This window comes from Gavia stellata, chromosome 3 (assembly GCF_030936135.1).
Source record: "Gavia stellata isolate bGavSte3 chromosome 3, bGavSte3.hap2, whole genome shotgun sequence".
NCBI classification, from domain to species: Eukaryota; Metazoa; Chordata; class Aves; order Gaviiformes; family Gaviidae; genus Gavia; species Gavia stellata.
In genome coordinates, this window is record NC_082596.1 from 79527826 (window position 1) to 79540885 (window position 13060).

Below are 13060 nucleotides of genomic sequence, written 5' to 3' on the forward strand. Positions count from 1 at the left end.
ACATTTACATAAATGAGACATGATTATTCCCATCATATCAAATAGTACTCTCCCAAATAATATATTACCTTGGAAAAAAAAAAAGCCATATAATACATGAGTTCTCCTTCTCAGTTTTTGTAAAACTAGCAGCATCATCCACCTATTTTAGAAATTGAAAGAATCCAGCCAGAGCAGAATTATCTATATACAGCTTTGTATGGGATGTTGCATAGAGACCTGTGCCATATTTATCAAAGCTCATTTACTTACAGAAAATACAGTTCCAGGGTCAAAGTTATTTCTGAATTAGGTCACAATTCAGTGAATAGCTTTAACCAGGAAAAAAAAAAAAAAAAACCCCACAGAAGTCAGAATGTTTTCCTTCAACATTTTCCTTCAAAAAGTTAAAATCCAAGAACATTTTGTTTGCCGGCAAGCTAAGTATTCTGCACTATTCTCAGAATATCTACACTTTGTTCGTTTTGCTACATAAAACCAGTTTTGGTCTGCCATTTTCATGGCCTTTATAATACTTGGTGATCAAAGATTCAGATCTTATTGCATCAAGATAATTTCTCCCTACTGCATACCTTTAGCAAAAGGCAGCATAAATACCTGTGCCCTAAATTCACCTTTAAAAAATAACCTTCACAAATAAGAATAATTTCAGATACATATTGTCTTAATGACAATAAATATCGTTTTGCAGGAAGCAAAACACATTCTACCATTTTTTCTGGATCAGGTCCTAGCACATCGGTGTTAGCCTCCATGCAGTGACTATGAACAGGAATATATAGGAAGAGCCAAAAAATGCACAGGAAGAGGCAAAAGTTAAACATTTAAGATACATCAGGAACAATTCTGCCTTTCACAGACTAGCTACCATTCTCATAATTAACGTAACAAATTAATTATTAAATAAATAATGAAGAAAAACAGTTGAAATCCATGTAAGACAAGCACTAGTTCGAATATCAGATCTACCAGGAACTGGCAGAAGGAGCAAATGCTGCAGAAGCAAAGACTGTGAAGATGTCAGGAAGTCACACAGATGCATTACACTAAGCATTCGTATCTCCATTGCTTAATCTTCATTAACCTGATAAAACATTAACATGAAACTTCTCATGTGACTACCCAGCAAGTTCTGAGTATATAAAGCAATGGCAGGAAACACCAAGCCTATGCACTGAATAGGAAAAAGAGAAAACAGTTTACTACAAAAGCAGAAAAAACACAACATCTCATCTAAAATATAAAATAAATAATAGTACAAGGGTTTGTCGTGAAAATGGCATTGGAATTATGGCTTCAGAGTCAAATATATTAAACAGACAACTTTTATTTTGCAACATTGAACAGTCAAATTATGGTCAGGATTTCAAACACAAAAGCCTCAACCTATGTGGTTATCATGACAAAACAGTAGGAAATGTACCCAAAAGTGTGAAAACATGAACAAACACACACACAAAGAAACAGCTAAACAAGACAGAGTTTTGGAATTTATATCTTTTGCAGAATGTGGTTTAGATAAGAAAAACTTACATCCTTTTTTTTTGTTTTCCAGAGAGAATAGTAACACCCTAAATGGCTCAAACTAATGAAAAGCTTAAAATCTCACTTGAAGCAAACACAGGGCTGTGCCTTACCATTAGCTTTTGTTACACCTGAGAAACTGATGGCTTGTGAAAACAACGCTGAAATACCAAGTCTCAATAAACAGAATAAACTTCCGAGTCCTCATTAACCAACCAGTGCTGACAAAGGTCAGTCTGGCAAGGAGCTCCCAGGATAGATGAAAAGTCCAGGGCCAGGAGGGAAGCAGACAAGGCAGATGCGGGCTGATAACGAACAGGTATCAGGACTGAGAACCAGAACCTACATTAGACAGCACCAGGAAAAAGGTCATGAGGAGCAGGCAACTAGAACATGGGAGCCCCCACACAGCACATCCACAGTCCAGTGCAGTGAGCATCAAGAAGCAGAAGCCTCTTACCTACAGAACAGATAAAATAAAACTACCCATCAGGCCCACAGCCCCATTTCTAGCTAGTGACTCTTGGGCCTTCAGATGCAGGTCAGGATGGCCGATACTCCTGTGACTGCTCAGTCCCTGCCAACACTAGTTGGTTAATGAGAACTCTGAAGTTTTCTTCAACCATTTGGAGATATGATTAGAAGCTTACTACATTATACAAGGTGACACATATTCTGTCTGCCCAGGGAAGTTCACTGACCAAATCATGACTTTTCACTGAAAACAGCCCAAGTGGACACTGAGGACCTCTGTGCTTACTACAGCTGGCAAACAGTCACACCCAACTTAATTATGCCAATGAAGTCTCTTCACATATGGTTATAGGTAAAGACTAAAGAGTACAACAGGCTTCGGTCACAGTTCACTCTTCCAATTGTTACTGAAATACAAGTGGTAGTGGATAAAATAATTTAAGTATGGGCATTTATCTAGAGAATTCTGTGACCAAGTGTTACATCTGCCTTGTATTCAATTACCTTCCATATCTCAGAGTCCCCTATTTAAGGAGACAGAACTGCATACTACAAGAAAATTATTATTTGGCTACCTTACCATTAACAATTTGCCTAGAAAGAGAGATTTGACGAAACACTTAGAAGCAACAAACTGAACACGCTGCATAAGGATTATAGTGTAAAACATATATTGCATTACAAACACTGTGACATGCAATACCAACCAGTAAAAGGCTAAGCACTGCTTTGCTACTGTTTAATTGAATATCAATAAAAAGAGAGTCTTCTAGATACAAGGTTTACTATTGATTTAAAAGTCTGCATCTCAATTATCGTTTCAACTTTTGTTCCAACAGGTTCAACTGTTACTGTTTCTCACTGACCTCCACTAAGGTTCACACACAAAATGAGGGCTGCAACCCACTGAAAGAGGTTATTTATTTCCTGTATTTTTATATTATCCATACTGAATGAATGCTAATAAAGGAGAATGTATGTTATATCAGGAACCAGATAAGCAGAGTAACCAAAATGAGGCTTCTAAATTATCTAAATGCATGTAAAAAAGTAGACATAGAATAGTGACCAGAGTAAAACAAATTCAGGTATTGTTTTTATTACAGTTTCATTAAATTCTGTCAGAGTAATTTGAGAAATTCAGAGTAGCTCAGTAGGATTCAGCATAACTGCATATGATCATATAAATCCCCACCTGCAGAAGTTGTCTGCAACCTTGGTGTTGAGATCAGCTTCATTTTCCACAGGCCAAAGGGCAAGGAACTGTTCAATCAGCTAAAAGCCAGCTAATATTTAAGTGTAGTAGGTCCAGACCAATTACACTTCAGAGGGATTTATCACTAGGAAAGGCTAACTAATATCTTTACTCCCTCCACCTAGATTTATTTTAGGAGATAGAAAGTTAATTCTACTCTGTAAGTCACAAGAATACGACCAACTATTAGTGTCTTGCCAATAGTAAGGAAAAAAACTCTGAGCTTCTCACTGTAATGTGACATTGCTAGCTGCCTCTGCAGTACGCACTTGAGAGAAGGCTGCACCTTCTCTTCATGTCTACCAGTATTTCAGTCCTTGTAACTAGGTCTCATGTTTGGATTTGGCCTGCTGGCATGCCCTTACCCAGTTGTTTGGTTTTTTGGGGGGGTTTTTTCGAAAATACCAGGAGACAGCGATTAAAAGAACCTGATCCTTCCAGAAGTGGCAGAAGCCCATGTGAAAACTCCCCTGTGTGAGCATCCAGGTTCTCCCTGCTTGCTGGATATGCGCTGAACTAGCTGAGCTTTCAGCTGCTCTAGCTGTGGCTCTAACAACACATAGGTACAACTCAGACCTCTGGCAAAGGGACAAGTACCACCTTGTCAGTCTGTTTTGCAGATGGTCTCTGATGCTCATATTCAGGAGAGCAAAACTGTTTAAGAAAGAGCAGCATTAACATGAAGACCATTCACTGAAGCTTGTATATTCAACATTTCTTTCTTCTCTGCGTATTTTTGATGTACGTCAGCTCTAGCAATATTCAGGATAGCCATCATCTGATTTTCAGTCTCTGCTTTTCCCCCCCACCTTCTTCTATTGAGGCAATCAGCAACTGCAGTCTGGAGCATATTTTAAAGATGTGTTTTGGTCAGGCATTAAGACAGTTCTTTATAATCTTTGTTCTCTAGAAAATACAATCTACTTTACTGCTTTTTCACCTTTTACTTTTTTTTCACCTTGAAAAAGATTTGCCATAAGTGGCTTTTCTATCCAGGAATAAGGCGGCTTTAAAATACACTTTAACCTATTTGGTGAAGGCACTGACTTAAATCCTCCTATTGTTATCTTCTAAACTAAGAAATTGTATCTAATGTAGAAATAAAAACTGCAGCAATTTAGCTAGAACTCCATAAACATAGCACCCTAGGAAGGGAAAAAAAAAAAAGAGGATGCAGTGGGGGGAGGGGCAAGCAAAAGGCAAATAGGGCACTGCTGATACAAAGGTAAAAGTCTGACCTCTACCTGGAGGCCAGCTAACAGAATTTGACCCAGAAACTGGAAGGCAAGTGAAAGCAGCAGGAACGATTTGAAAGAATAGGAACAAGGATTAGATTCTTTGCAGGTCCTGCAACTTACAGCTCCCCTATAATTATAATATATCAATCAATCATAAATAGATCATTCATGGAACATGCCAAGATTTTGAAATATTTTAAAATGAGGTGGTATCAAGTTATTCTTAAAGAACAGATGCATTAATGTCATAGTTTTCGAAATCTTAGTGCCTTCAGTGTTATGAAATGTAAGAGCTGAAATCTGTTTCTGAAATCTTTGGTGCCTATCGGTACCATGTACCAACAACATGCCCAGTTCACAACATGGAGGAAAATACATTTTTATTAAGACTGACTAGCATATGGTATAAATTCAGAGTGCTCTGTGCAGTAAACAAATTTAAAAGGTAAGGATTGTAATCTATTCCAGCAGATTATCCATCTAAACATGCTGAAAAATAGCATTTGCAGTACAGATATTTGATCCCTGAAAATTAAAGTTCTGTTGTACAATTGCTCAAAGAAAAAAACAAAACAGCTTTATGGCAAAACTACACTACAGATAGGCAGAGTTTTTACCAATTTCCTATATTCTTTTCACCCTTAATGAACAGGTCTCATTTTTCTTTTTAATACAAATTGCAGGACAAATGCTTTTTCAAACAGCTTTTATCAGCATAATCCATTAATATTAAAACAGTCTATGGAACAGATACTCTCTAATGCATATGGTTATAATAGATGGTGTGACAACTCCATAATAAGAAAAACAATTTAAATCAAGAGATACACATTTCCTCTCTATCACTTTTCAATAAACATTTTGAAAGCAGGCAGCATATAGGCTTCTTGCTCCTCAGAAGCAGATTTAATCTTTTTCAATTCAGTTGGCCTTTTTACATTGTTCCTTCCCTTCTTTGTGTTGCTGAGAGACTTTCCAAAGGGGAAGCCCCTCAGTTAAAGAGCCTTGCTCTTAAGTTTGTGCTGGAGAGGAAGGACTCTGGTGTTAAGTCTTTCCCTCCGGTAAAGGAAATTTTATGATTAGGCTGTACCAGAAACAAACAGCAGTATAAAACCAAAGCACAATGTTCTACTACTATTAGGCAGAGGAAAGTTGGACTGAATTTATCCTCTGCTTTGCAGAGTTCCTAAACTGGGGGACAGATCAAATTCAGCAGCGCTAAAGCAGTCTTTATAAAAGCCTGCCGAAAATGTTGATGCTGTGTCCCATCACGCTAAGACAGCAAGCTCCAGCACCCAGAGCCCGCTTGTTTCAGTGCCTCCAGAGACTATGAGGATTTCTTAGACCCTTGACTGAGACAGCTGAAGCTAAAATTGAGCCTGCTTACACTGAAACATAAACTGGGAAGGCCTCACTAGGACCATGGCCCAGGCAAAGCTGGAAAGTAATGGGGTCATTTGCACCAGCAGCTGAAAACCAAGGAACACATTCTCATGGATGAGGTTGGGGCGGGGTGGGGTGGGTATGTGTTTATTTTGTGAGGGGGGTAGTGATCAGGGAGAAGGAGGTTGCTAACAACAATAAATGCAAAGTGAAGCTCGGTACTTTTGACTGGGTTATCTGGTGTGGAGGTTGAGCTCCAGCATCCTTGGGTTCACCGCTACTTGGCGCGCCCTAACAAGAAAGCTGCATCATTCATAACCCTGGTACTTACAAACTCAGACAGTGAATGACCTGTATATCCAACACCAGGAGGGAACACTGTCCCACCACGGTAATAAAGGCACTCAAGGCCAATAAAATATCCACTGTGTATTTCGCACAGAATGGAAGAGACTTGTATTGCCAACATAGATTCTTCAGGCATACAACAGAGTAGAAAGATAAATGAATCATAAGCAACATTAGTTTTACGCCTGTGGAAATGAAAGTTTTGCCAGAGTCAGATTAAAACAATAACAGAGAAAGGATCACTTTAAATTAGTTATCCTGCAAGGGATTAAAGGTATGCTTCAACCTCTAATTTGTCCTTTGTCCTTATACGCATAAACATCACCCAAGCCAGCAAAAGTCCCCACTCCAATCATCTGATGCTCACAATCACCCAAAGTACAGACAAACACAAAGAAAACAGCTACAGACAAAGCCTCATGAAAGATCCAGCAAGTTTCCTGTTTCCTGGAAAGTGCTTAGACTACCTAATTCTCATGCAGCAGACAAATAATCCTGAGACGAGTGCTGCTTGATCAGCATTTTTATTAGACTAAGCAAACAACCTAACTCAGATCGCACGTCCAGGAGACTCACAAGAAGTGCTAACTTCTTCTAAGAAACTTAAACCGTTCATGAAGTCAGTCTGGATCTGACCTACATTATACTTAACACACTCTGGTAAATAAGACCCAATTGCTGAAGCCTGCAACTTTTTTCATACTAGAAGCTGTTTCCTAATCTTTAATTTCTAAGGGTGATAAATGCAGTTTCTATTTTAGATGTGTAATGTTGTCACTCTAAAGGTATTGGGGGGGGGGGGGGGGAGAAGAAAGGCTAAAGAAATTATCTAAAGTACTATAGAATAAACACTTCAAAATGCTCACGAGTTGTATTAGCTCAGCCAAGCATATTCTCCCACCGACATACTCTTTATCAGAGCAATAACAATACTTAACAATTTAGATGAAACCAGAAGGCAACCTCTGATGATAGTGTTAGAAAATAGATTTCTTTTAAAATACCACACAACAGTGCTGCTTTGCTACTAGTCTTTCGTTCCCTGGCTTTGCCTGACACATCAGACTGACAACTGCAATTAAAAGTAACTTAATGACAGGAGCCTCTACCATCCCTGTCACTAAGTAACATTAGTATTTTCATGTCATGACCATTACTTGTCCCGTTGCTGCCCAAAATCTTTTTAGGATTGCTTCAGTGTGAGATCTGTGTTTGCAGATAAAATTAATTGGTATCGAACACACCAACAAAGCTTACTTATGCATTGAGCATAGAAGTAGTCAGAGTACAAATTTGGCTTCTATGCGTGCTGAAAAAAAAGGAAACAGCAATAAAATATACATGAACACAGATGATGAGGGTCCCTGCAGACAATTTAGAAAATGTTCTATCTGAACACATAAATTATTTTGATTTGTGTACACTCTGAAAAGCTTGAAAAAGACAGAAAAAGAAGTATACTTTCAAGAACTACATAAAAAGACAGGATCAAACCTTAGGGGCTAGAGCGATAGTGACAGAGAAGGCCCCTTAGATTTTGGCTATATTCCACACCACTCATTTTTCTCTCCCAGAACTTACACTGATCCTCAAGTTTATCATTCATTTTGTGTCCTCTCCTCACACTTCCATTTTCAATCAGGAAATCAAGAATCAAGAGAGCTTATGCAAGAGCTAGGCACATTTCTGCTCATCTGAACCAGAGTTTTGGCATGGGCAACTGCAGATGTTAGAGCATTAAGGAGTTTCATGTGGTCCATTGGCTTTTTAGACAGGCTTCAGTGGCAGCTGATCAGGTTTTTTGAAAATGTAAATTTCATGGTTAAGTAGTTAAAAAAAAGCAATTAGACCCTTAAACCAGATCTATCAAAGACTAACTAAAAAGCTAGAATTATTAGAACACAATGGGAATGTGCAAAACCATGCGGCTGCTCTCACATAGCGAAATACAAAGTTACATTCTTACCAGAAGAGACACAGAGCCCCATACATTCGTATACTGCAGAGGTTCAAAGCTCAACAGTCCATGCAAGCAACAATAGAAAGAAAAAAGCTCCTCACTTTGATAAACTCATTCCCATTCAGCTAATGTCTTACGTAAACCCGTATTTTTAGTTCAGGGATTCTCAAATGATCATTTCAGACAAAGTAAATTTTTCCAATGGAAGGACACAACCACGGGTAGCAAATAAAAACCTACTGATAGTAGATCTGCGTTTTAAATTACTTTTTGTGGATTCCTCAGAAGGTACCCACAAACCTCAGGTTGAAAGCCATTAATTTACTGCTTCTGACCTTGCAAAGACCTCTGCTCACCTCAAAACTTTATGCCACAAGCTTTATATGGGTCTTCAAAAACGTACTTTATTTTTAAAAACCACAACATATACAGTAAGCTGAAAAATATCCCTGCACATTTACTGATAAGCAGGTTTTTCTTAATTTTTACCAATGCTAGCAGTTCACTGGATTGTATTACGGTGATTCTTCAAGCACTACACAGCAATTCACAGGAAAAACATCAGTCCGACATTTCAACCAAAGCCTCTAATAGAAACCCCAACAGTACACTAAGAAAAAGAAATCAGCAAAAGTCCCACCTGAACAAATAACCCAAATCCAAAGAACTATTGAATGGATGAAAGGCCTGTATTCATTTGCCAAGTAATGAAATATAATAAAAATGTGAAATTAAGTACTTAAAACTACTAAATAGTCAGAATTGTTGTAGACCAAGGCTATTTTACAGTCTAAATACCATATGGGCAGATGTGTTTTTCTTTCATTTACTAGAAACAAAAGTCATGCTATGTCAGCATACAGACTGCTAAATACATCAAGGAGGTTAGCTAAATACATGTTAAAATGTTAGACAGAAAAATTATATTCTTTAACATATTTAGTCTTCCTGCAAACTTGCTGGAAAAGTAAAAGGCAACTAGTTTACAGAAAAAACATTAAAGAAAATGAGAAGATCTGATGAATTTATGAAGGCAAACAGTCAGAATGTAAAAAGACAATATGAAATATAAAAGCAAACACTGAAATAAGAGGGAGAATTCAGAAAAAGAACAAAGAAAAAAAAGGTAACTATCCATGTATAAGTCTCCCTCAGTTAAGCATACAAGGATGAATAGAAAGATTATCATAGAAAGAAAAAAATCTGAAAATATTAATTCTGCAGCTATCTCACTCAAGGGTGATTTTTAAGTTAAACATAGATGCCACGCTGTCTTATCAAGAACTCAAGAAGTCTTCTAGAAAAAACATATGTTACTTCCGAAAAACAAGTTGGGGCTACATTGTACAACTAGAGAACTGCAAACTTGACAAATGTAAAAGAAAGATAACTTACTCAAAGCAGAATTTACTGGCATTAAATCCGATGTTAAGCTGCCCTCTTCAACCACAAATTTGAAGGATTCATGTCCTTTCTTGAATAAATGCTTCAGTATTTGTAAACCACCATGAAATGTGAAACTACAGAAGTATGAGGTGATCTATCAATAATTAGTGTTCATTCAAGTGTAATGGTATCAGACATGAACCCATTTCTGAGTGAATGCTCACTACAGCCCATTCTTAGTATGGATGCTCCTATCCAATGGGAAATACGCACAGCTGATGTGCAAGTCTGTCAAACTGCTTTTGAAATAGTTCAACCAGCCATATTTCGGCCATAAGAGTCGTTTCCTCCTTTTCTCTCATAGCTCAAAATTTAAAAGATAAACAAAATGCTACCTCTGCTTACTTTCCCTCTAGATCTTAGAATGGCATTATGGTGGTAAAAATTTTTAAAGAACACACACATGAGAAAAGCAAAGCTCAAGTTATTCTCAAAAAATTAATGCAGAATTCAGGAGATCTGTTGCCTCCTGAGCTGTGCCCTTCATTAAAGGTGAAAGAATTTTCTAAAGCCTGGGCTTTGGAACTTTTTTCCCCACAGATCATACTCACTCAACCAGCTTGTGAAATGTGGTACTTATTTAAAGTTGATTCCGTAGCTTCTTACCTGGCTACAACTCATGAGTCAGAAATAAACAGCAGCTAAGAGACAGAGGATTAACTTCCTTGGAGCAATATTAGATTAAGTGGCAGCATATAATCAGACCAGAGGATAAGTCAAGAACTTCAATACACCCAGTAATACAGAAATGCCTAAAGCTCACAAAATATGTGCACATTTCACAAAAATCCGGACAAGCTTGGCTGACATTGCTGTGTAGCTGCAGTGACTGGGCAGTATACTGAACAACCTGCCTATCAGATGGCTCTCTTGTATCCATACCCTATGGATAGGGTATGTCTCCCTAGAAAGACAATTTATGCAGAATAGAAAACTACAAAATTAGAATTGTAGCACTCAGACGCTGCATCACAAAGCCTGTGGGGGCATAATGTGTCTCAATGCAAAAAAAAAAAATTAATTTTTTTTGAAAGTTTGACTCCTGGAGAACTCTGACCTGTATTGTTTTCAAACAGATCAAATTCTACAATATTTCAGGAAAGCATTACTCATTCAGCAATGTAGCAACGTTTTTGCTAAGACCTGGTGCGGCAAAGAAGGAATAAAACAAGTAACTCCCAAAAGGCAAGAGATTCTACTAGAAGATATAAACAAAGATAAACTATAGGTTTTTATGTGTATCTGAATTACTTTGGTATTGAATAGCATGTGTAGCTTGAAGGTTTCCTTCTTTTGGCTTCAGAACTACACTGTAATTTGATTAAGCCAGTTCTCTAAGGCTTTCCTGGTTTTCAGAAGAAACAAATTTGTACTCTGAAGTAGCATATCAACAAAATCATAATACATTACCCTAGCAATTGGAAGTGTATCAACATAATAACCCATACAGTGATAACTGAAGTCACAGTTAAGTACTTAATCTTGTAAACTACCAAATGAATATAGCAAGTGATAGAAAAATTGTGAACAACATGACAAGAAAATGCTTTCCCAGTCCCCCTGTGTAAATTAGAGCAATTTGCTTTCAATTTCACACTTCAGCCATGGAACAGGAAATACAGCACATTTCCTTATGTAATAAGGAATTCCGAACCTTCAGACCACTGTCTATCTCAGTGTCAGCACCCAAAAGTAAATGGCCAGAGCAAAAAACAGCCTTCTGCTTTACTTTAAAAGCATTCATAAATCTCTCCTTGCCTTGAGGACAGCACTTAGTGCTCCTAAAGCTCAGGCCATCACATCATTAATTCTATCTCACCCTGAACAAATATTTCTGGAGTGATAGGTGGTAACTAAGAAGTACACACCCCAAAGCCTTTACCACAGACAGAATTGAGAAATTCAGTTTTACCTTTCAACAGGGAAATTACAATGCAATAGACAAATATATAGTCAAACACAGCAGAAAAAGTAAATATCCACTTCATTCCCTGCAAACCAGTAGAAACTTGGGTCAAAGCACTGCACTGCAGATGAGTCACAATTCACTTGATCAAAATCTTTTGCCTCCTCTTCTCCTTTATAATCATTCAAGGAAGGACTCAGCTTAATTAACTAATTTCCCCTTTGTATGGTCTTTTTCCAGTTGAAATAATTTCAGATTTTCTTTGTCTGAGGTTCCAGTTTTATGGCCGTGGGATATTAAAGTAAATTCAGTCATCAGCCACTGTAGCCCTGTCCTGTCACTCTGTAATAATCATAACACTTAAATCATGGTAGAAAGAGCTTAGTGTAGCTTTACAAGATGCACTATGTTACTCTGCAGTGAAAGGCTGTAAAAGACTGCTTACCAGAAATCAGTGTTCTTCAATACATAGTCTCCACATCTACAGCTGTGCCTTGCCATGCGAGGCTGAAATCATCTCTCCTTTGCATACTCCAGAGCAGACACATTTGCCCCTTTCCTCTCCTGTTTTGTATACATTATCAGGGCAAAACCTTCTACTGTTCTATTTCAAATCCTCAGTGTAGATTGGTATTTTAAATTCTTCTTCTTCCTCCTCTCCTAACAAAAATAAAAAGCCTAAGTATACAGGTGTAACTGTAGACTACACATCCCAAATAACATCTAACTTCTCTTGAAGTCAGATACTATAGTCCAGCAAATGCACTTTCCCAGTGCCTAATAAAATGTCACAGGCTCTGTATTTACCTGAAATTGCAGGGTCTCAGCACTTCTCTTGGCCTGAGCTAATTTTAGTTGTGGTAACGACTGCCTAGAAGTCAGGTGACAATTCCCTGGCCTGTTTTAGCTTCATTCTATGGGTATCATATATGCAAAGGTCTGACAAACTTATGTAGTCACTGCTTAACAAGCAGTCTACATGTTAACTGGGGCCAGGGGAGGCTAACTATGAACTTTGACTAATTGTTAATGGGTGAAAACAGTAAAACTTTACCTGGGAACCAAAAGAAAAACCAAGTAATCAGACCGTTATAAAAGTGCTGTAACCATGTTAGAAAAGAAAAATGTCACGGCAGTGACAGCGCCCCACTGCAAACCACTATCAGCAAAAAGACAGGGAGAACTCGCTTCACTTCCAAGGAAAAGCCATGCAGCGATGCCATAAGTTTCTGAGATCTCATCAGATGGCACAGAAAAGTGGAGGGGAAAAGAAGCCTGACTGAAAATCTACCTTCCCATCTCACAAATTAAATGAGGTCTAATCAGATTTAACCAAGCTACCCAGACCAACTAGCTCTGGAATCAGAGACAGTCTTCATGGTACATTCAAGTAAGCAACTCTCACCCATACCTTAGCCAAGGTTTGAGCACACAGAAGTGGTGACACTTCACTGCCAAGTAGGTGACTTTTGAAACCCTTCCTAAATCAGAGAGGTTAGGAAAAATCATCATCATTTGCAAAGGCT